We start from the raw sequence: 25730 nt of genomic DNA, 5'->3' as shown, positions 1-25730 counted from the left end.
CAGTTCTGATTATCAAGGTGTTACTTAATTCCTTTTGAAAACAAAGTACATTTTTGATTATTAGACAATACAAAAGTCACAGGAACCATTAAAAAAAATCAGAGGAGCGAGCCTCGTGGGAACATGGTGACCCTTGTGGCCTGTTAAACAACTGGATGAACCCTGGTTGATGTTTCTCTCCAAAAAAGACTGTAGGAATGTGTTGAGGTCATGTATGGTAATGCACATCATAAAAGTGCAGAGGAGCACAGACACCCTTGGGAGCAGAGCAGACTGTCTTAAAGATTGACTACGAAAAGGAGTGACAACTTTGGCAACAGGTGTTATGGTGGAACAGATAAGCTTCCCATTCAGGATAACAAGGTACACACACTGGATTTTTCTTGCCATTCTTTTTCTTATACTGCCAATTTGTGATTACATATAAGGCATAGTTATTACAATACAAAAGTCAATTGGGTCTTGGCTTAGATTCTTTGTTCCTATGCCAGTTGATGTTATGGACAAATTAGAGTCCAAACACATTGCTTGCTTAAGTACCTAGGTGTCTGGCTAGACTGCAAACTCTCCTTCCAGACTCACATCAAACATCTCCAATCGAAAATCAAATCAAGAGTCGGCTTTCTATTCCGCAACAAAGCCTCCTTCACTCACGCCGCCAAGCTTACCCTAGTAAAACTGACTATCCTACCGATCCTCGATTTCGGCGATGTCATCTACAAAATGGCTTCCAACACTCTACTCAGCAAACTGGATGCAGTCTATCATAGTGCCATCCGTTTTGTCACCAAAGCACCTTATACCACCCACCACTGCGACTTGTATGCTCTAGTCGGCTGGCCCTCGCTACATATTCGTCGCCAGACCCACTGGCTCCAGGTCATCTACAAGTCCATGCTAGGTAAAGCTCCGCCTTATCTCAGTTCACTGGTCACGATGGCAACACCCATCCGTAGCACACGCTCCAGCAGGTGTATCTCAGTCTCTTTTATCTCCCTCACCAACTTCAAACATCAGCTATCCGAGCAGCTAACCGATCGCTGCAGCTGTACATAGTCTATTGGTAAATAGCCCACCCATTTTCACCTACCTCATTCCCATACTGTTTTTATACTATTTTTTTTATTTTTTTATTTACTTTTCTGCTCTTTTGCACACCAATATCTCTACCTGTACATGACCATCTGATCATTTATCACCCCAGTGTTAATCTGCAAAATTGTATTATTCGCCTACCTCCTCATGCCTTTTGCACACATTGTATATAGACTGCCCATTTTTTTTTCTACTGTGTTATTGACTTGTTAATTGTTTACTCCATGTGTAACTCTGTGTTGTCTGTTCACACTGCTATGCTTTATCTTGGCCAGGTCGCAGTTGCAAATGAGAACTTGTTCTCAACTAGCCTACCTGGTTAAATAAAGGTGAAATAAAATAAAAATAAAAATAATGTCTGAGTGCGTTTCATCGTGATACATTACATAAAAACAACCTTTCTTTAATTAGGCCTACAAACTGATTATTTCTAATCGGCAACCATGGTTCAGAATTATTCAAAAGAAATGTTAACGGTGCTAATATTAAACCATTAAATTGAAAATAATCTTAAAATGTGATCGAGAATAGCTTGATAAATGGTGCTCCTTATTGTGCAGTAGGATTTGACCATGTGACCTTGGCACACAGCAGTTACAGGTTGAAGATTCACATCGTGACTCTGCCATCCCTCTTGTCAAACCTTCAGCTCGTCTGCATTAAGTAGATGCATTAACACTTGTAAAATCAAATGGTCTTGTTGGTTTATTTTATACAATTTTGAAACAATGTAAGGTGAGAAAGCCTTCATTCTTTAGAAAGACATGGCAAACAGATTTAAAATGTATTTGTATTTGTTTCTCATCTAGAAATACAGCATAGTTATTCAGTGCACCTGATGCATGGTGTGATCTAATGTCAAGGAGATAATAATGACAGGTGTGGGTGTGTGAAATGTGAATCAGTCGTTTTTGGTGTTGGTTGATAGGTATGCATCTATTTGGAAAGTACCAACACTACATCAGAGACATGTTAGGCTCCACCTTCCTGAGCACTTCCTTTTGAAAATAACATTGACCGAGTCAAGGATAAGAATCTTATTCATAATATAAGATCGAGAGATAAATGGTAAAAGTCATAATCAAGTGTTTAGTTGCCCCCTACCCTACGGTAGATCTATCCTCGAATGAGTGATACAACACTTCATCTTTATTTTGGTCGTTGACTACAGCAGAGCAGACAGGCAAAGTCCTCTCAGTTTGAGGATCATGTAAGTGGTCTTTAAGTGGTCCTCTCTCTCCTTAGTAAAAACATGTTTTGAGGACCTCACCACTTGCCTCATCAGCGAGTCTAGCCTCAATCCCACACGGGGAGAAGCGGAGAGAGGCTCAGGATACAGGCAACACGCTTTAGGAATAGGACACCTTCAGCAAAAGTCAACAGCAGAGTCTATAGCTAGCTGAGCCAGTTTGTTATATGTTAGCCCCTAAGCTAGCAGCCTGATGGCCCCATTATCTAAATCCAGCAGCAGGAGCCTCTTGGTGGGCAGCACAGCCAGGCTGGTGAGGGTTCCACGAAAGTTCTCCAAGCTGAGGTTGGTGCTGCTGGCTGGGCTGGCAGAGATGTTCATCATGGAGTACACCCTTATCTTGTTGGCCACGGTGCCCGCCACGATCTCTTCCCTGTACAGGTCGAAGGCATGGACCGGGTTGGAGGGTCACTTGTACTGGTGGAGGGGCTTGTGTTCCAGGTCTTTCCACACAGTCAGAGTGTGGTCAGTGGACAAACTGATGACCAGGTTTCCCTCATCAGCCTACAAAACACACAGGTGACCACAGTCAGAGAGCATCATGTGTGTGTACACTCACAAACACCCACACCAACCCACGCTCACACCCACACACCCACGCGCTCACCCTGACATAACTGGATTAGAAAGAGCACTTGTATATTCTTTGCCAGGACATTACACATTTTTTATTTTATTTAACCTATTTAACTAGGCAAGTCAGTTTAGAACAAATTCCTATTTACAATGATGGCCTACCAACAGGCAAAAGGCCTCCTGTGGAGACGTGGGCTGGGATTCAAAATAATAAATAAATATAATATAAATATAGGACACATCACGACATGAGAGAAAACACAACACTACATAAAGAGAGACCTAAGACAAAAACATAGCAAGGCAGCAACATATGACAAGACAGCATGGTAGCAACACAACAACATGGAAGAAACACAACATGGTAGTAGCACAAAACATGGTACAAACCGCACAAAGGGCAAAAAGGTAGAGACAATAATAATTCACACAACTGTCAGTAAGTGTCCATGATTGAGTCTTTGAATCCAGAGATGACCAGTTTACAGAGGAGTATCCAATGCAGTGATGTGTGCTACGTATAAGGAGCATTGGTGGCAAATCTGATGGCCAAATGGTAAAGAACATCTAGTCGCTCGAGAGCACCCTTACCTGACGATCTATAAATGATGTCTCCGTAATCTAGCATGGGTAGGATGGTCATCTGAATCAGGGTTAGTTCGGCAGCTGGGGTGAAAGAGGTGCGATTACGATAGAAGAAACCAAGCCTAGATTTAACTTTAGCCTGAGGCTTTGATAAGTGCTGAGAGAAGGACAGTGTACCGTCTAGCCATACTCCCAAGAACTTGTATAAGGTGACTGACTACCTCAAGCTCTAAACCCTCAGAGTTAGTAATTACACATGTGGGGAGAGGGGCATTCTTCTTACCAAACCACATGACCTTTGTTTTGGAGAACAAGGTTAAGGATAGAGAAAGCTTGTTGGACACTAAGAAAGCTTTGTTGTAGAGCATTTAACACTAAATCCAGGGAGGGACCAGCTGAGTACAAAACTGTATCATCTGCATATAAATGGATGAGAGAGCTTCCTACTGCCTGAGCTATATTCTTGATGTAAATTGAGAAAAGCGTAGGCCAAGGATCGAAAATTGGGGTACACCTCTGGTGACAGGCAGCGGCTGAGACAACGGATTTTCTGACTTTATACACTGCACTCTTTGAGAGAGGTAGTTAGCAAACCTGGCCAAAGACCCCTCAGGAGAGACCAATAATCCTTATCCGGCCCACAAGAATGGAATGGTCTGCCGTATCAAAAGCTTTGTCCAAGTCAATAAAAAAAGCAGCACAACATTGCTTAGAATCAAGGACAATGGTGACATCATTGAGGACCTTTAAAGTTGCAGTGACACATCCATAACCTGAGTGAGTGGAAACCAGATTGCATACCTGAGAGAATATTAGGCATCAAGAAAGCCAGTCAGTTGATTATTGACAAGTTTTTCCAGCACTTTTGATAAACAGGGCAAAATAGAAATAGGCCTTTAACTGTAAGAATCAGCTTTATCTCCCCCTTTAAATAAAGGATGAACCGTGGCTGCCTTCCAAGCAATGGGAACCTCCCCAGAAAGGAGAGACAGGTTAAAAAAAAGTTGGCGATAGGCAGAGTAATCCATAAATATTACAGCAATGGGTCATCTCTGGATGGACCAGTGAGACTCAGTATAGCCTTTATAATGAGTAACTCCTGTCCATATTTACCTGAACTTGAGCCTCTAAAGCCAGAGACACAATCCTTGACCCCACCAATCAGGGTTAAGTCAAGTTTGCTCAGCTCTAGTGCTTTGTTGACTGCTTCTGAACAAACCCTCTGGGTACAACTGTCACTTGACTCACGTTAAATTTTCACCACCACCACCAATATGGAACAGCAGAATAAAACAGTAAGCTGCAACTCTGCCTCGTGTTTATCAGCTGACTGAATGCTGAACATTTTAGAGCCCTACATACTCCCCTGAGAGGAACATGTGAAGGACTGACTGGCCAGAGATAGTGGCTGCGCCTGAAATTACATCCTATTCCCTGTATAGTGCACTACTTCTGACCAGGGCCCAAAGGGAGAGAATATAGTGGCATTTGGGATGCAGACAGCATGTCTAGCAGCAGAAACATGTTGATGGGAAAAGGGCCATTATGTAACAAAGCTCCGCAGGCCAAATAACTGACTGTGTGAGAGAGTGGGAGCAGTCAGTGCTAGGATACAAGGTTCACTTTATATCCCTCAATATCCATTGTTTATGCCGCTGGTGAAATCCAATAGCTAACCACAGTAAAAAAGAATCACTATCCAACGGGAACATGAATGCATATTGATTTGAAACCACTGCTCTAGCAATAGTCAGTGTGAAATTACCAAAAAACATGCACGTGCAGACACTGAACACACACCTACCTCCCCCACACACACCTCTTAATCTGCAGGATGTCTCAGCACCAGGCCTGTGCGTGCGTCTAGCAGCACGATGAAGCCAGAGGAGAAGCCTGCTGCCACAGTGCGCCCTCCAGGGCTCTGCAGAGGATACGTACATTAGAGTTACCAGCCTCAGAAATCAGCAACTAACTGCAGCAATTATACATTCAATTAGCAATTAATGAGTAGGTGTGTCCAAACGTTAGACTGGTACTGTATATAAATTATTATTATTATTATATTTATGTTCTATATTTAAGGGAAGAGCATTGACTCACTCTGGCATGTCAGGCAGGCAAAGAATAGGAAGATTAGAAGCAATAGGAAAAAGCTATTCTATTCCATAACACTGATAAATAACATGGGATAATAAGTCAGAAAAGCATGGTACCGCCCCAAATGGCACCCTATCCCTTACATAGTGCACTACTTTTGACCAGACCACTAGATTAGCACAAAAAGGATGGAGACTAAACGGGGGAGTGAGCAGGGTAGTTTTTCTCTGGGTTTGGTAGGTACCTGCAGGCCTGGGTCAATTAAGTGGAGGAGAGTCTGCACTGCCAAACACTACACTACAGTGAGGAGCAGGCATGGTGGTCACTGCTGTGATGGCGATCTTCCCATCCAGGGCCTCATAGTAGCAGATCTGTTCACCTGGACACACACGGGAAGAGCAGAGCTTTATTTCATACTTTATGTATGTTCGGAAGCTTTCACATTTTATTTACCTCATTTCTTATTATATTTAAATATGTAGTGGAATTAAAATAAAATCACTCAGTTAAATGAAAAACATTATGTGTACTCCAACAAAACAGAAGCAGAGTCAACTCAACAGGTCTCCTTCCCACTGACCTGTGAACTGGTCCCAGAGGTGCACGGTGGCGTCACAGCTGACCACCTCCTTGAGCGCCTCCAGATGGCTAACACAGAACAGAGACTTCTTATGATCCGTGTAGGTCAGCCTTGGCTCCACCTCCAGCGTCCCGTTGCCGTGGTTATAGAGGGGCCACAGCTTCACTGTTTTGTCCGTGCTACCAGACAGGAAGTATTCCTCCCCAGCAAGTGGAGCCAAACACTGAGCCAAATGGTCCAGGAAGCTCTGCAGGCGGATCTGGTGGAAGTCAAAGTGGGGATCCTGCTGGTTGAGACCGATCTCACACTGCCAGCAGGCCAGCCAGTTGCCCTGCAGGGAGAAGCCACTGCGAGGGAGCTCCTGTTTCAGAGCACTGTCCTCTGGGGTAGGATCCACCACCCAGGAGGAGAAGGAGGAGGAGGAGGAGGAGGGGCCGGCTCCAGTTGTCTAATGAGCCCAGGATGGGGCTCCCACCCCCCGGCTCAGAGTCCCGGGCCTCCTGGATGTGGTTGCCCACCAGATGGCTGCCAAAGGTGCCTGACTCTGGGAGAGTGTCTGAGCCCAGGGGCGTGGAGGAGTAGGGGGCAGGGAAGGGGCGGCCCACATGGCGTCCCAGACCAGGGGAGGGGCCAATGGAGCAGGTGGTGGGGGGAATCTCTACCCTGTCCTTGGACCCTGCTGGGGGGGGTGGCATCAGGACTGCCAGGACTCACCCTGGAGTGGTAGGACTGGGCCAACCTCCAGACCAGCTCGTGGTTGGAAACCAGTTTATGAATCGCTACATCTCCTGGGAGGGCCAAAGGACACAATGCTTTGACAACCATCAAGAACATGCAGTTGAAGTCGGAAGTTTACATACGCCTTAGCCAAATACATTTAAACTCAGTTTTTCACAATTCCTGACATTTAATCCAAGTAAAAATTCCCCGTTTTAGGTGAGTTAGGATTACCACTTTATTTTAAGAATGTGAAATGTCAGAATAATAGTAGAGAGAAAATAATTTATTTCAGCTTTTATTTATTTCATCACATTCCCAGTGGGTCGGAAGATTACATACACTCAATTAGTATTTGGTAGCATTGCCTTTAAATTGTTTCACTTGGGTCAAACGTTTCGGATAGCCTTCCACAAGCTTCCCACAATAAGTTGGGTGAATTTTGGCCCATTCCTCCTGACAGAGCTGGTGAAACTGAGTCAGTTTTGTAGGCCTCCTTGCTCGCACACGCTTTTTCAGTTCTGCCCACAAATTCTCTATAGGATTGAGGTCAGGGCTTTGTGATGGCCACTCCAATACCTTGACTTGGTTGTCCTTAAGCCATTTAGCCACAACTTTGGAAGTATGCTTGGGGCCATTGTCCATTTGCAAGTCCCATTTGTGACCAAGTTTTAACTTCCTGACTGATATCTTGAGATTTTGCTCCAATATATCCACATAATTTCTCTCTCTCATGATGCCATCTATTTTGTGAAGTGCACCAGTCCCTCCTGCAGCAAAGCACCCCCACAATATGATTTTGCAACCCCCTTGCTTCACGCTTGGGATGGTGTTCTTCGGTTTGCAAGCCTCCCCCTTTTTCCTCCAAACATAACGATGGTCATTATTGCCAAACACTTCAATTTTTGTTTCATCAGACCAGAGGACATTTCTCCAAAAAGTACGATCTTTGTCCCCATGTGAAGTTGCAAACCGTAGTCTGGCTTTTCTATGGCGGTTTTGGAGCAGTGGCTTCTTCCTTGCTGAGCGGCCTTTCAGGTTATGTCGATATAGGGCTCACTTTACTGTGGATATAGATACTTTTGTACCTGTTTCCTCCAACATCTTCACAAGGTCCTTTGCTGTTGTTCTGGGATTGATTTTCACTTTTCACACCAAAGTACATTAATCTCTAGGAGACAGAACATGTCTCCTTCCTGAGGGGCATGATGGCTGCGTGGTCCCATGGTGTTTATACTTGCGTACTATTGTTTGTACAGATGAACGTGGTAACTTCAAGCGTTTGGAAATTGCTCCCAAGGATGAACCAGAGGTCTACCATTTTTTTTCTGAGGTCTCTGCTGATTTCTTTTGATTTTCCCATGATGTCAAGCAAAGAGGCACCGAGTTTGAAGGTAGGCCTTGAAATTCATCCACAGGTACACCTCCAATTGACTGAAATTATGTCAATTAGCCTATCAGAAGCTTCTAAAGCCATGACATTTTCTGGAATTTTCCAAGCTGCTTAGAAAGGCACAGTCAATTTAGTGTATGTAAATGTCTGTCCCACTGGAATTGTGATACCGTGAATTATAAATGAAATAATCTGTCTTTACACAATTGTTGGAAACGTTACTTGTGTTATGCACAAAGTAGATGACCTAACTGACTTGCCAAAACTACAGTTTGTTAACAAGAAACTTGTGGAGTGGTTGAACAACAAGTTAATGACTGCAACCTAAATGTATGTAAACTTCCGACTTCAACAGTGTAAGAAACATATAGAATTCAGATTTTAAGTTTGTATGCATTTAAAAAATTGTTTGTGCACACGTGTGTCTCACCTATGAAGGCAGTAGAAGGGGATGTGGGAGTGGTATGCCATCTCAGGGTTAAACATGGCCTGCAGCTCCTCCAGAACCCCCAACTCACACGTCACCTCTGACCCCTCCGCCGTACACACATCCAGCAGGGTGCATTCTCCCACCTCCCTGCAGGGGGAACTCTCCATCTGCGCCACACAGAGGACATCTCAATGGAATGAAATAATTTTTTTAAAGTCTCACAACTTAACATACGTTAGGAGACTGAGCTCACATCAAAATTGACATATTTTAATTTCCTGGCTTTTAACCAGCCTAACTTCACTTAAAATGTTTTTGCGTTTAATATATACCGTGTCAGAATGCCTACCTTCCAGTAAGGCCAGTGTTTCCCTGTCCCTGTAGGCACTGCAGCAGGGAGAAGACAGTGAAGAAGAGTTTCAGGGTTTCTACCATGTGTTGCTGCACCATCTCCCTGCCGATGCGCAGACAGATGAGTCATCAGGCGGAGGGTCTTCAGACACACAGCCGAACTTGTCTGCACTCCACTGGGGAACCTGAGGACAGAACACGGAGTGGCAGATTCAATAGAACACTGTTTAACATTATACTCAATATCTATTTCATTTCAATGTAACACTATGAATTTATGTGGGAAATAATGTTTCCTTGCATGTTTCAGTCTCCAAGGTCTGATGTTACACTGAACAAAAATACAAACATGTAAAGTGTTGGTCCCTCCTTTGCTAAGATAATCCATCCACCTGACAGGTGTGGCATATCAAGAAGCTGATTAAACAGTATGATCATTACACAGGTGCACCCTGTGATGGGGACAATAAAAGGCCACTAAAATGTTAAATGTTTTGTCACACAACACAATGCCACAGATGTCTCAAGTTTTGAGAGAGCGTGCAATTGGCATGCTGCCTATAGGAATGTCCACCAGAGCTGTTACCAGAGAACTGAATGTCCATTTCTCTAACATAAGCCGCCTCCAACGTCATTTTAGAGAATTTAGCAGTAAGTCCATCAGGCCTCACAACCATAGACCATGTGTAACCACACCAGCCCAGGACCTCCACATCCAGCTTCTTCACCTGCGGGATCGTCTGAGACCAGCCACCTGGACAGATGATGAAACTGTGGGATTGCAAAACCGAAGAAATTCTGCACAAACTGTCTCAGGGAAGCTCATCTGCATGCTCGTCGTCCTCACCAGGGTCATGACCTGACCGCAGTTCGGCATCGTAACAGACTTCAGTGGGCAAATGCTCACCTTCAATGGCCACTGGCAAGCTTGAGAAGTGTGCTCTTCACAGATGAATCCCGGTTTCAACTGTACCAGGCAGATGGTAGACAGCATGTATGGTGTCATGTGGGCGAGCGGTTTACAATGTCAACGTGCTGAACAGAGTGCCCACGGTGGTGGTGGGATTACGGTATTGGTAGGCATAAGCTACGGACACTGAACACAATTGGATTTTATCGATGGCAATCTGAATGCACAGAGATTCCGCCGCCATTACCTCATGTTTCAGAATGATAAGGCACAGCCCCATGTCACAAGGATCTATACACTATTCCTGGAAGCTGAAAATGTCCCAGTGCTTTTACGGCCTTTTTAAATAGATGTTCATCCATAATAAGTCGAATTTCAAAGGTAAACTTTGAGATCTTGTTGAGTTGTTAGTATGTACAGTGCCATTCAAAAGTTTGGACACCTACTTATTCAAAGGTTTTTCTTTATTTTTACATTGTAGAATAATAGTGAAGACATCAAAACTATGAAGTAACACATATGGAACCATGTAGTAAAAAATAACAAAATTAAAAATATATACTTCACATTTTTGATTCTTCAAAGTAGTCACCCTTTGCCTTGATGACAGCTTTGCACACTCTTGGCATTCTCTCAAACAGCTTCACGAGGAATGTTTTTCCAAAAGTCTTGAAGGAGTTCCCACATATGCTGAGCACTTGTTGGCTGCGTCTCCGTCACTCTGCGGTACAACTCATCCCAAACCACCTCAATTCTGTTGAGGTCAGGTGATTTTGGAGGCCAGGTCATCTGATGCAGCACTCCATCACTCTCCTTCTTGGTCAAATAGCCCTTACACAGTCTGGAGATGTTGGGTCATTGTCCTGTTGAAAAACAAATGATAGTCCCAATAAGCGCAAACCAGATGGGATGGCGTATCGCTGCAGAATGCTGTGGTAGCCATGCTGGTTAAGTGTGCCTTGAATTCTAAATAAAATCACTGAGTGTCACCAGCAAAGCACCCCCACGCCATCACACCTCCTCCTCCATGCTTTACGGTAGAAACCACACATGCGGAGATCATCCGTTCACCTACTCGGCGTCTCACAAAGACACAGCGGACTCATCAGACCAAAAGGACAGATTTCCACCGGTCTAATGTCCATTGCTCGTGTTTCTTGACCCAAGAAAGTAGTGGTTTCTTTGCAGCAATTCAACCATGAAGGCCTGATTCACTCAGTCTCCTCTGAACAGTTCATGTTGAAATGTATCTGTTACTTGAACTCTGTGAAGCATTTATTTGGGCTGCAAACTGAGGTGCAGTTAACTCTAATGAACTTATCCTCTGCAGCAGAGGTAACTCTGGGTCTGAGAGTCAGTTTCATGAGAGCCAGTTTCATCATGGTGCTTGATGGTTTTTGCGACTGCATTTGAATAAACTTTCAAAGTTCTTTACATTTTCCGGATTGACTGACCTTCATGTCTTAAAGTAATGATGGACTGTAATTTCTCTTTGCTTATTTGAGCTGTTCTTGCTATAATATGGACTTGGTATTTTACCAAATAGTGTTATCTTCGGTATACCACACCTACCTTGTCACAACACAACTGATTGGCTCAAATGCATTGAGGAAAGAAATTCCACAAATCAACTTTTAACAAGGCACACCTGTTAATTGAAATGCATTCCAAGTGACTACTTCATGGAGCTGGTTGAGCGAATGCCAAGAGTGTGCAAAGCTGTCAAGGCAAAGGGTAACTACTTTGAAAAATCTCAAATATAAAATATATTTAGATTTGTTTAACACTTTTCTGGTTACTACATGATTCCATATGTGTTATTTCATAGTTGATGTCTTCCCTATTATTCTACTTTCTATTATGTCGAAAATAGTTTTAAAAAACAGGTGCCATTAATACAGGTAACGAGTGGAGGACAGAGGAGCCTCTTAAAGAAGAAGTTACAGGTCTGTGAGAGCCAGAAATCTTGCTTGTTTGTAGGTGACCAATTACTTATTTTCCACCATAATTTGCAAATAAATTCATAAAAAATCCTACAATGTGATTTTCTGGATTTATTTTCTCATTTTGTTTGTCATAGTTGAAGTGTACCTATGATGAAAATTTTTTAAGTGGGAGAACTTGCACAATTGGTGGCTGACTAAATACTTTTTTGCCCCACTGTACATATGAGACGAGTAATGTAGAGTATGTAAACAAAGTGGCATAGTTTAAAGTGGCTAATGATACATGTATTACATAAAGATGCAGTAGATGATATAGAGTACAGTATATACATATACATATGAGATGAGTAATGTAGGGTATGTAAACATTATATTAAGTAGCATTGTTTAAAGTGGCTAGTGATATATTTTACATCAATTTCCATCAATTCCCATTATTAAAGTGGCTGGAGTTGAGTCAGTGTGTTGGTAGCAGCCACTCAATGTTAGTGGTGGCTGTTTAACAGTCTGATGGCCTTGAGATAGAAGCTGTTTTTCAGTCTCTCGGTCCCTGCTTTAATGCACCTGTACTGACCTCGCCTTCTGGATGATAGCGGGGTGAACAGGCAGTGGCTCGGGTGGTTGTTGTCCTTGATGATCTTTATGGCCTTCCTGTGACATTGGGTGGTGTAGGTGTCCTGGAGGGCAGGTAGTTTGCCCCCGGTGATGAGTTGTGCAGACCTCACTACCCTCTGGAGAGCCTTACGGTTGATGGCGGTGATACAGCCCGACAGGATACTCTCGATTATGCATCTCTAGAAGTTTGTGAGTGCTTTTGGTGACAAGCCAAATTTCTTCCGCCTCCTGAGGTTCACGACGATGTCTGTGTGGGTGAACCAATTCAGTTTGTCCGTGATGTGTACGCCGAGGAACTTAAAACTTACTACACTCTCCACTACTGTCCCATCGATGTGGATAGGGGGGTGCTCCCTCTGCTGTTTCCTGAAGTCCACAATCATCTCCTTTGTTTTGTTGACGTTGAGTGTGAGGTTATTTTCCTGACACCACACTCCGAGGGCCCTCACCTCCTCCCTGTAGGCCATCTCGTCGTTGTTGGTAATCAAGCCTACCACTGTTGTGTCGTCTGCAAACTTGATGATTGAGTTGGAGGCGTGCATGGCCGCGCAGTCGTGGGTGAACAGGGAGTACGTGAGAGGGCTCAGAACGCACCATTGCGGGGCCCCAGTGTTGAGGATCAGCGGGGTGGAGATGTTGTTACCTACCCTCACCACCTGGGGGCGGCCCGTCAGGAAGTCCAGTACCCAGTTGCACAGGGCGGGGTCGAGACCCAGGGTCTCGAGCTTGATGACGAGTTTGGAGGGTACTATGGTGTTTAAATGCTGAGCTGTAGTCGATGAACAGCATTCTCACATAGGTATTCCTCTTGTCCAGGTGGGTTAGGGCAGTGTGCAGTGTGGTTGAGATTGCATCGTCTGTGGACCTATTTGGGCGGTAAGCAAATTGGAGTGGGTCTAGGGTGTCAGGTAGGGTGGAGGTGATATGGTCCTTGACTAGTCTTTCAAAGCACTTCATGATGACGGAAGTGAGTGCTACGGGCGGTAGTCTTTTAGCTCAGTTACCTTAGCTTTCTTGGGAACAGGGACAATGGTGGCCCTCTTGAACAGCAGACTGGGATAAGGATTGATTGAATATGTCCGTAAACACACCAGCCAGCTGGTCTGCGCATGCTCTGAGGGCGTGGCTGGGGATGCCGTCTGGGCCTGCAGCCTAACACGTTTAAATGTTTTACTCATGTCAGCTGCAGTGAAGGACAGTCTGCAGGTTTTGGTTGCGGGCCGTGTCAGTGGCACTGTATTGTCCTCAAAGCGGGCAAAAAAGTTATTTAGTCTGCCTGGGAGCAAGACATCCTGGTCCGAGACGGGGCTGGTTTTCTTTTTGTAATCCGTGATTGACTGTAGACCCTGCCACATACCTCTTGTGTCTGAGCCGTTGACTTGTGACACGTTTGATTGCCTTGCGGAGGGAATAACTACACTGTTTGTATTCGGTCATGTTTCCGGTCGCCTTTCCCTGGTTAAAAGCAGTGGTTCGCGCTTTCAGTTTCACACAAATGCTGCCATCAATCCACAGTTTCTGGTTTGGGAATGTTTTAATCGTTGCTATGGGAACGACATCGTCAATGCACTTTCTAATGAACTCGCTCACCGAATCAGCGTATTTGTCAATGTTGTTGTTGGAAGCAATGCGGAACATATCCCAGTCAACATGACCGAAGCAGTCTTGAAGCGTGGAATTAGATTGGTCAGATCAGCGTTGAACAGACCTGAGCGAGGGAGCTTCTTGTTTTAGTTTCTGTCTGTAGGCAGGGAGCAACAAAATGGAGTCGTGGTCAGCTTTTCCGAAAGGAGGGCGGGGGAGGGCCTTATATGCATCGCGGAAGTTCGAATAGCAATGATCCAAGGTTTTACCAGCCCTGGTTGCGCAATCGATATGCTGATACAATTCAGGGAGTCTTGTTTTCAGATTAGCCTTGTTAAAATCCCCAGCTACAATGAATGCAGCCTCAGGATACGTGGTTTCTAGTTTGCAAAGAGTCAAATAAAGTTAGTTCAGGGCCATCGATGTGTCTGCTTGGGGGGGGGGAATATATACGGCTGTGATTATAATCGAAGAGAATTCCCTTGGTAGATAATGCGGTCGACATTTGATTGTGAGGAATTCTAAGTCAGGTGAACAGAAGGACTTGAGTTCCTGTATGTTGTTGTGATCACACCACGTCTCGTTAATCATAAGGCATACGCCCCCGCCCCTCTTCTTACCAGAAAGATGTTTGTTTCTGTCGGCGCGATTCGTGAAGAAACCAGCTGGCTGCACTGATTCCGTTAGCGTCTCTCGAGTGAGCCATGTTTCCGTGAAAAATCCTTGTTGTCAAGAGACTAGACATTGGCGAGTAGTATGGTAGGGAGTGGTGTGCGATGCGCCCGTCTCCGGAGCCTGACCAGAAGACCGCTTCGTTTCCCTCTTTTACGACGTCGTTGTTTTGGGTCGCCGGCTGGGATCCGATCCATTGTCCTGGGTGGAAGGCAGAACACAGGATCCGCTTCGTGAAAGTCATATTCCTGGTCATACTGATGGTGAGTTGACGTTGCTCTTATATTCAGTAGTTCTTCCCGACTGTATTTAATGAAACCTAAGATTACCTGGGGTACCAATGTAAGAAATAACACGTAAAAAAACGAAATACTGCATAGTTTCCTAGGAACGCGAAGCGAGGCGGCCATTTCTGTCGGCGCCGGAAGTTAACATCCTTGTGATGTTTCTACAACTTGGAGTCCACCTGCGGTAAATTCAATCTACTGGACATGATTTGGGTTTCCTGAGTGGCACAGCGGTATAAGGCACTGCATCTCAGTGCAAGAGGCGTCACTACAGTCCCAGGTTCAATTCCAGGCTGTATCACATCGGCCATGATTGGGAGTCCCATAGGGCGGCGTACAATTGGCCCAGCATCGTCTGGGTTTTGCCGGGGTAGGCCGTCATTGTAAATAAGAATTTGTTCTTAACTGACTTGCCTAGTTAAACAATTTTCCCATGATGTCAAGCAAAGAGGCACTGAGTTTGAAGGTAGACCTGAAATACTTCCACAGGTACACCTCCAATAACTCAAATTATGTCAATTAGCCTATCAGAAGCTTCTAAAGCCATGACATCATTTTCTGGAATTTTCCAAGCTGTTTAAAGGCACAGTCTACTTAGTGTATGTAAACTTCTGACTCACTGGAATTGTGAAACAAACATATTATTGCACTTATAATTCACTGTAATAATTGTTGGAAAAATTACTTGTGTCATGCACAAAGTAGATGTCCTAACCGACTTGCCAAAACTATAGTTTGTTAAAAAGAAATGTGTGGAGTGGTTGAAAAACAAGTTTTAATGACTCCAACCTAAGTGTATGTAAACTTCTGACTTCAACTGTATATAATCCCTGATTTAATAGGGATATCCTCATTTAATAGGATCTCTATCATAAAGCAGTAAAATGAATTTTTAAGTGTAAACTGGTTGATCGTTTCATATTTCAACCAGGACAATAGATAGTGTGGTTACTTGGTGTTTTCTGTAATATAGTATGTAACAACTGTTACAGCAAACTCTCTCAGTATTTGAAAATCCTGTCCTTTCGGTGCCAACTATCCATCAATTACTCACCAGATGGTGAGCAGCCGGAGCAGATTCCTGGCCCCACATCGAGACGTCACTGTGGGTCCAAGCTTTGCAGACAGCCATCTAACGGTCTTACAGACCGTGTCTGCAGGGAGAAATCAGTTATCAGTGTTATACAGTCAACACAACAATAACAACTGATATTCTCGGCACCCAAAACCAAATCTCTCACTAATCAATTTGGGTTCTGGACGAAAATGCTTTGCAATCTCTCCTAACAAAATCCACCACCTCTGCCAAAGCCCAATCCCAGTGGGGGGTGAGATATCAAACACAGTGAGCATCTAAAACATGAAATCTGCTGCCATGCCCGTTCATGTGGGGGTAAAGTTCAGTTCAGCATTAATTTGTCCTAGCCTGGGCAAAAAAATATGTTTGTGCTAAAATTCACTCCAAACATTGTTTGTCATAAAACAGAGCACTTTACTCCTACCTACATGTACAAATTACCTTGACTAGCCTGGACCCCGCACATTGACTCAGTAACGGTACCCCGTGTATAGAGCCTCATTATTGTTAGGTGTGTTATGTGTGTATGTATGTGTGTATGTATGTATGTATGTATGTATGTATGTATGTATGTATGTATGTATGTATGTATGTATGTATGTATGTATGTATGTATGTATGTATGTATGTATGTATGTATGTATGTATACTACTGTTCAAAGTATGTGTACTACCGTATGCATACTACCGTTTAGGGTCACTTATAAATGTCCTTGTTTTTGAAAGAAAGCACATTTGTTGTCCATGAAAACATTAAATTGATCAGAAATACAGTGTAGACATTGTTCATGTTGTAAATGACAATTGTAGCTGGAAACGGCAGATTTTTTTATGGAATATCTACATAGGTGTACAGAGGCCCATTATCAGCAACCATCACTCCTGTGTTACAATGGCACGTTGTGTTAGCTAATCCAAGTTGATCATTTTTAAAGGCTAATTCATCATTAGAAAACCCTTTTGCAATTATGTTATCACAGCTGAAAACTGTTGTCCTGATTAAAGAAGCAATAAAACTGGCCGCCTTTAGACTAGTTGAGTATCTGGAGCATGAGCATTTGTGGATTCGATTACAGGCTCAAAATGGCCAGGAACAAAGTACTTTCTTCTGAAACTCGTCAGTCTATTCTTGTTCTGAGAATTTACTGCTAACCTACAAAGCATTACATGGGCTTGCTCCTACCTACCTTTCCGATTTGGTCCTGCCGTACATACCTACACGTACGCTACGGTCACAAGACGCAGGCCTCCTCATTGTCCCTAGAATTTCTAAGCAAACAGCTGGAGGCAGGGCTTTCTCCTATAGAGCTAAATTTTTATGGAATGGTCTGCCTATCCATGTGAGAGACGCAAACTCGTCTCAACCTTTAAGTCTTTATTGAAGACTCATCTCTTCAGTAGGTCCTATGATTGAGTGTCGTCTGGCCCAGGAGTGTGAAGGTGAATGGAAAGGCTCTGGAGCAACGAACCACCTTTGCTGTCTCTGCCAGGCCGGTTCCCCTCTTTCCACTGGGATTCTCTGCCTCTAACCCTATTACAGGGGCTGAGTCACTGGCTTACTGGTGGTCTTCCATGCAGTCCCTAGGAGGGGGGCGTCACTTGAGTGGGTTGAGTCACTGACGTGATCTTCCTGTCTGGGTTGGCGCCCCCCTTGGGTTGTGCCATGGCGGAGATCTTTGTGTGCTATACTCGGCCTTGTCTCAGGATGGTCAGTTGGTGGTTGAAGATATCCCGTTAGTGGTGTGGGGCCTGTGCTTTGGCAAAGTGGGTGGGGTAATATCCTGCCTGTTTGGCTCTGTCCGGGGGTATCGTCGGAAGGGGCCACAGTGTCTCCCAACCCCTGTCTCAGCCTCCAGTATTTATGCTGCAGTAGATTGTGTGTCAGGGGCTAGGGTCAAGCTGTTATATCTGGAGTATTGAACCCTGACCTGTTCACCGGACGTGCTACCTGTCCCAGACCTGCTGTTTTCAACTCTCTAGAGACAGCAGGAGCGGTAGAGATACTCAATGTGATCGGCTATGAAAAGCCAACTGACATTTACTCCTGAGGTGCTGACCTGTTGCACCCTCTACAACCACTGTGATTATTATTATTTAACCCTGCTGGTAATCTATGAACGTTTGAACATCTTGGCCATGTTCTGTTATAATCTCCACCCGGAACTGCCAGAATAGAACTGGCCACCCCTCATAGCCTGGTTCCTCTCTAGGTTTCTTCCTAGGTTCTGGTTTTTCCTAGCCACCGTGCTTCTACACCTGCATTGCTTGCTGTTTGCGGTTTTAGGCTGGGTTTCTGTACAGAACTTTGCGATATCAGCTGATGTTAGAAGGTCTTTATAAATACATTTGAAATATATTTGATCCCTCCCCATTTTCCCCTCTGAAACAGGTATCTTCACAGCACCAGTGAAAGGAGTATAGGACTTCAGATTCACACCATGGGCAGGGGCTCTGCTTTGCTCTGTGTGAACTTGTATAAAGATGAAAAAACTCCACAGCAACAACGAACCCATTTCCAACGCTGTGGTTCTCCACTGAGGGACGTGGTGTACATGAGTCTCCCTGCGGGCTATGAACTTCCAGTCACTACACCACCTTCCTGCTCTTCCCATTGAGAAGTGAATGCCATGAACGCTGTATGATTTAGCCTACGGACATAACCGACAGCTTCTCTGTATACTGGCATAACTTGTAACCCTATAGTGTCTAATGAAGACGCTGTACTTAGTTCTTTCTTCAGCAAAGACCAGAGATCATATGATAAGCACATATTCAGTTTCTAACCTAATAATAAAACATGCAATCATTATCTTTTCCTGTCATGAATTCTGAACAGAATGAGTTCTATAATTCAGAGAATCATTCTAACAGATCTAGAGCATGTGGTTCTGGTTCTGGAGCTCAGAGCAGAATTCTAGAATCAGACTGCAGGAGTGACATGAGTAGTTAGGTGTTGATATCCTCTCACTCAGATAGGCTTATTACACACTCTGCTAAACTCACATCTACCCACTCGCTCTCATACTCACACATACACACAGTGTGGTTATGATATGTTAGTAGAATCTCACCTAGAAGGATCTTCTGCTCTTTTTCCTCCGAGTCCTCTGACGGGTCATGCTCTTCCTCCTCCTCCTCCTCCTCCTCCTCTCCCACCATGTCTTTCTGTGAGTCCTCCAAATCCATGCCATTGATAAACTCACCCTCCAGGGTGGCCACTGTCTCCTCTGTGCAGCCAGATAACGTCAGTTCTAGGCTGGGACCACTGCCCTCCCATGTCCCTCTCTCCTTCCCTTCCTTAGTCTGTCTCAGTCTCTTCCTCCAGCTCCTCTCCCTCGCTGGCCTGCTTCAAGACCTGGCTGCTGTCAGCTGACTTCAGACTGGTTCAGTCCCAAGTGGAGTCGGCGTCTCCGATGGAGACCTTGCTAGTGCTGTCCTTGTCGCTCAGTTTCCCCAAGCTCAAAGACTCCAGGTCCTGCTCGTTGCCTCCTACTGGTGAGTTCTGACACTGATGAGACGAACGTAGAGCAGAAGAGCTTCTGCAGCGCTTGGCACAAAGCATGGCTGTGGCTGCTACATGCATCTGCTCTGTAGCCCCTGCATAGGGCTGCATGTGGCTGTGATGAGCCTTGCACCACAGGTTTCTGTGAAAGGACCAAAACAGATTAATAGCATAGCGACTCTCAACCATGTTTTATCACACATTCATAAATGCATTACATTTTCAGGACAAAATTGTACAATTAATTTATTAGGAGTTTCACATTTTAACTACTTATATGTAAGTGCTTAAAATACTGTATAATGCTGTTATTTCGCAATTAAAGTTGACCCCCTCCAAAAAATTAACTGGAACGATACCTGAAATTATGTTGTGATACCCCCTACATGGTCTTCATGAAAGAATCCTGGGAGACTAGTTGGCAGCCTGGGTCCCTTGCCAGCCTGTAGCTCAGCTTGCTTTTCCTCAAGCCCTGGGTGCGCACACGGGTCCAGCTAGGAGGCAGCTTCACTAGGGAGCGCTAGAGGTAGGTGCGAATCTCAGGCTCTCTGGCGCTCTCTGAACGGGCACAACGGATGCCCCACCTCTCCCTTAGGCCCATCACCCAGCGGGTGGGGACCAGGGCCACCAGCTCTTGAGGCCGGGCCCTAGACCCAGCTGCCAACGGTCCAACCCTAGGTCCTTCCCTACAGCCGACACTAGCCACTCCATGGTAACCTACTCATCCAGGTCTGACAGACTGTCCTCCCAATGGCTCCCTCCAGCACAGAGGAGGACTCTCTCACTCTTCCATTGAAGGAGGAAGTGTCTGACGATGTTTCCTGTGAAGACATTTGAAATAGAATATCAATTATCAAGTTGCATTACAATTGTAAACAAAATTTTGGTAAGATGAACCTGGTTAACGGTTTAACGGTTGAAAAACAAAATACAAGTCTACATAGAAACAAGACTCATTAATTTTACACTAAACCAACAAGCGAGCTTGTCAAGGGGTGGTGCTGCTGACATGAATGATAAGCTGCTACTACTTATCATCTACCCATCTACCCTGTTGCCTATTCTGCTTGTCAAAAATACAATTCATCAAAACAAAACCACTATTGGTCACTGACAGACTCCACTTTTCCAAGCGCATACTTCACCATTTGACACCTCAAACAGTTTCCTGCATATGCATCCTTACCACAGATAACGTTAGACCAATGAGAATTAGACCACCTTTTCCTTAACTCAACAACCGCATCCCAACAATAAACCATTCATTTTCATTTACACATGTATCCTCCACTCCAAGTTTCGACAATATTCTTTTTGTTCCAGTTTTCGATTTTACTGATGTCCATTCAGAACATTCGTCTTCACCAAATTTACTTCGACGCTCTGCTTAATTCTAACTCAATCACTTCCTCGCCAGAGATGAAGCCATTCAATACTTCTGTGTTGTGAAGACAGGCATAATGGGAGGTCCGTGGACTATTACTTGAACATTTAGGCCTATTTGTTGTGCCTGGTCCCTAATTTATAAACCTGAGATTTCTCAACGAAGTTTTGCCAAAACATATACTGGACAAAAATATAAATGCAACATTTTCAACAATTTTACTGAGTTACAGTTCATTTAAGGAAATGAGTTAATGGAAATGCATTCATTAGGCCCTAATCCAGGGGCGCAACTTTTTTTCCACATTCTGAAATGGCATTTTTGTCCCTGCCAGTTTTACCATGCTAATATGATACAAAACGAGGCAAAGGTGTGCTTTAGGACCATGTGGACGCCTTCGAGCGGCCGGGTAGGCTGTTTGGAGTGTTTATCCTATTGGATAATAATTTTAAAAAAGATGTTCCCCACTTCTATAACCAAAGTGCCACCCCTGCCCTAATCTATGGATTTCACATGACTAGTCAGGGGCGCAGCCATGGGTGGGCCTGGGAGGGCATAGGCCCACTTACTTGGGAGCCAGGCCCACCCACTGGGGAGCCAGGTCCAGCCAATAAGAATGAGTTTTTCCCCACAAAAGAGCTTTATTATATACAGAAATACTCCTCGGTTTCGTCAGCTGTCTGGGTGGCTGGTCTCAGACGATCCCTCGGGTGAAGAAGTTGGATGTGTTGGTTACACATCGTCTGCGGTTGTGAGGCCCATTGGACGTACTTCCAAATTCTCTAAAATGTTTCTAAAAGGTTCACTTGTGTAATGATCATGCTGTTTAATCAGCCTCTTGATATGCCACACCTGTCAGATGGATGGATTATCCTGGCAAAGGAGAAATGCTGATTAACAGGGATGGAAGCAAATTTGTCCACAAAATTTGAGAGAAATACGTTTTTATGAGTATGGAAAATGTATTTCTTTTATTTCAGCTGATGAAACATGTTAACATGTTGCGTTTATATTTTTGTTCAGTATATTTGCACATGACACTTTGTTGGATGGGGTGGCAGGTAGCCTAGTGGTTAGAGCATTGGGCCAATAACTGGAAGATTGCTGGATCGGATCACCGAGATGACAAGGTCATTCTGCCACTGAGCAAGGCAGTCAATGGGAGACACAACTCTCAATGCATTGACTCTAATCGATGTAAAACAATATGTTTTGTGTTTTAGGAGGGGCGGACTTACCATTAGGCAACCACACCATCAGGGTGCTTCGTGAACTTGGCACTATTTTGTTTAATATTACATTATTTATTGTGGCAAATGGATCCGTTTCACTTTTAACTCCAGCTTTTGAACGGCGGTTGGGTCTATTATGATCCCGTGCCAGAAAGCTAACACTCTCAGGGACATGCACGTCTTCTATTTTCCTAAGACGCTCACAAGCCATGCAGGACACGTTAGAAGGGACTGTGACAAAACCGCAGTGGTGTAAAGTAACTGATAAACAATATATGGGCGGGGCGGATCAATTTATGCTTGATCTGAAAATGTTTATGGAGACTCTATGGACGGTTTCTGCGCATACAGAGGTCAAATTGAGCTTCATACCGCATGACTTTCCGTCTCCCAAATTTTGTAACAATGCAGAGGGCTCTATATAGCTCTGCATTGACATTACATTTACATTTACATTTAAGTCATTTAGCAGACGCTCTTATCCAGAGCGACTTACAAATTGGTGCATTCACCTTATGACCTCCAGTGGAACAGTAGTGCATCTAAATCTTTTCAGGGGGAGGGGGGGGGTGAGAGGGATTACTTTATCCTATCCTAGGTATTCCTTAAAGAGGTGGGGTTTCAGGTGTCTCCGGAAGGTGGTGATTGACTCCGCTGTCCTGGCGTCGTGAGGGAGTTTGTTCCACCATTGGGGGGCCAGAGCAGCGAACAGTTTTGACTGGGCTGAGCGGGAACTGTACTTCCTCAGTGGTAGGGAGGCGAGCAGGCCAGAGGTGGATGAACGCAGTGCCCTTGTTTGGGTGTAGGGCCTGATCAGAGCCTGGAGGTACTGAGGTGCCGTTCCCCTCACAGCTCCGTAGGCAAGCACCATGGTCTTGTAGCGGATGCGAGCTTCAACTGGAAGCCAGTGGAGGGAGCGGAGGAGCGGGGTGACGTGAGAGAACTTGGGAAGGTTGAACACCAGACGGGCTGCGGCGTTCTGGATGAGTTGTAGGGGTTTAATGGCACAGGCAGGAGCCCAGCCAACAGCGAGTTGCAGTAATCCAGACGGGAGATGACAAGTGCCTGGATTAGGACCTGCGCCGCTTCCTGTGTGAGGCAGGGTCGTACTCTGCGGATGTTGTAGAGCATGAACCTACAGGAACGGGCCACCGCCTTGATGTTAGTTGAGAACGACAGGGTGTTGTCCAGGATCACGCCAAGGTTCTTAGCGCTCTGGGAGGAGGACACAATGGAGTTGTCAACCGTGATGGCGAGATCATGGAACGGGCAGTCCTTCCCGGGAGGAAGAGCAGCTCCGTCTTGCCGAGGTTCAGCTTGAGGTGGTGATCCGTCATCCACACGGATATGTCTGCCAGACATGCAGAGATGCGATTCGCCACCTGGTCATCAGAGGGGGAAAGGAGAAGATTAATTGTGTGTCGTCTGCATAGCAATGATAGGAGAGACCATGTGAGGTTATGACAGAGCCAAGTGACTTGGTGTATAGCGAGAATAGGAGAGGGCCTAGAACAGAGCCCTGGGGACACCAGTGGTGAGAGCACGTGGTGTGGAGACGGATTCTCGCCACGCCACCTGGTAGGAGCGACCTGTCAGGTAGGACGCAATCCAAGCGTGGGCCGCGCCGAGGAGATGCCCAACTCGGAGAGGGTGGAGAGGAGGATCTGATGGTTCACAGTATCGAAGGCAGCCGATAGGTCTAGAAGGATGAGAGCAGAGGAGAGAGAGTTAGCCTTAGCAGTGCGGAGCGCCTCCGTGATACAGAGAAGAGCAGTCTCAGTTGAATGACTAGTCTTGAAACCTGACTGATTTGGATCAAGAAGGTCATTCTGAGAGAGATAGCGGGAGAGCTGGCCAAGGACGGCACGTTCAAGAGTTTTGGAGAGAAAAGAAAGAAGGGATACTGGTCTGTAGTTGTTGACATCGGAGGGATCGAGTGTAGGTTTTTTCAGAAGGGTGCAACTCTCGCTCTCTTGAAGACGGAAGGGACGTAGCCAGCGGTCAGGGATGAGTTGATGAGCGAGGTGAGGTAAGGGAGGAGGTCTCCGGAAATGGTCTGGAGAAAGAGAGGAGGGGATAGGGTCAAGCGGGCAGGTTGTAGGGGCGGCCGGCCGTCACAAGACGCGAGATTTCATCTGGAGAGAGAGGGAGAAAGAGGTCAGAGCACAGGGTAGGGCAGTGTGAGCAGAACCAGCGGTGTCGTTTGACTTAGCAAACGAGGATCGGATGTCGTCGACCTTCTTTTCAAAATGGTTGACGAAGTCATCTGCAGAGAGGGGAGGAGGGGGAGGGGGAGGAGGATTCAGGAGGGAGGAGAAGGTTGCAAAGAGCTTCCTAGGGTTAGAGGCAGATGCTTGGAATTTAGAGTGGTAGAAAGTGGCTTTAGCAGCAGAGAGAGAAGAGGAAAATGTAGAGAGGAGGGAGTGAAAGGATGTCAGGTCCGCAGGGAGGCGAGTTTTCCTCCATTTCCGCTCGGCTGCCCGGAGCCCTGTTCTGTGAGCTCGCAATGAGTCATCGAGCCACGGAGCGGGAGGGGAGGACCGAGCCGGCCTGGAGGATAGGGGACATAGAGAGTCAAAGGATGCAGAAAGGGAGGAGAGGAGGGTTGAGGAGGCAGAATCAGGAGATAGGTTGGAGAAGGTTTGAGCAGAGGGAAGAGATGATAGGATGGAAGAGGAGAGAGTAGCGGGGGAGAGAGAGCGAAGGTTGGGACGGCGCGATACCATCCGAGTAGGGGCAGTGTGGGAAGTGTTGGATGAGAGCGAGAGGGAAAAGGATACAAGGTAGTGGTCGGAGACTTGGAGGGGAGTTGCAACGAGGTTAGTGGAAGAACAGCATCTAGTAAAGATGAGGTCGAGCGTATTTCCTGCCTTGTGAGTAGGGGGGGAAGGTGAGAGGGTGATGTCAAAAGAGGAGAGGAGTGGAAAGACATGATTGAAAGTTGAAGGTAAGTGGGGGGCGTGAGGTCCTGTATAAACACAAACTCACTTCTCTGACAACTTCTTTCACAACATCTCTGCTCAGCGAAGCACAATATATTTGAATGCACTGACTTCTTCAGAAGCCATATCACGTAAATGCTGCATGCCCAATGCAGACTCCAGATTGACCATGTAGCCCCTTGTTTTGCTTCAACAAAGACGGTTTTCATAAATGTTGCAGGATTTGCAGGACATCTAATAAAATGAGCAGCTATTAACTGTTATTTTGTGTTCTTATAAAGCCATTTTTGGCATTGCAATGCCTTACTATATAAACACTTTTTTACACGTTTAACCAAAGTGTCATAGAGGCTCGTTGTCTCGTCACGCTGTTCTAAGGTCAGTTTTTTATATTACTGCCTGTTGCTAAAGGTGGTTTGGCGAGTGTAAACTGATCCTAAATCTATAAGAGAAACCGGAAGACTTAGCAGTAAATGACGCGATGACGTCATGAACAGTTCGCGCG

General features: G+C 45.2%; 1 pseudogene; it reads right to left on the bottom strand.

Moving 5' to 3' along the window:
* Positions 1-1284: 1284 nt before the first annotated feature.
* Positions 1285-19856, bottom strand: LOC115137764 (WD repeat-containing protein 81-like; annotated as a pseudogene).
* Positions 19857-25730: the final 5874 nt, after the last annotated feature.

Source organism: Oncorhynchus nerka, linkage group LG11, assembly GCF_034236695.1.
Source record: "Oncorhynchus nerka isolate Pitt River linkage group LG11, Oner_Uvic_2.0, whole genome shotgun sequence".
In the NCBI taxonomy this organism is placed as follows: domain Eukaryota; kingdom Metazoa; phylum Chordata; class Actinopteri; order Salmoniformes; family Salmonidae; genus Oncorhynchus; species Oncorhynchus nerka.
The sequence above is the reverse complement of the archived record's forward strand: the minus strand, read 5'-3'. Positions and strand labels throughout refer to the sequence as shown.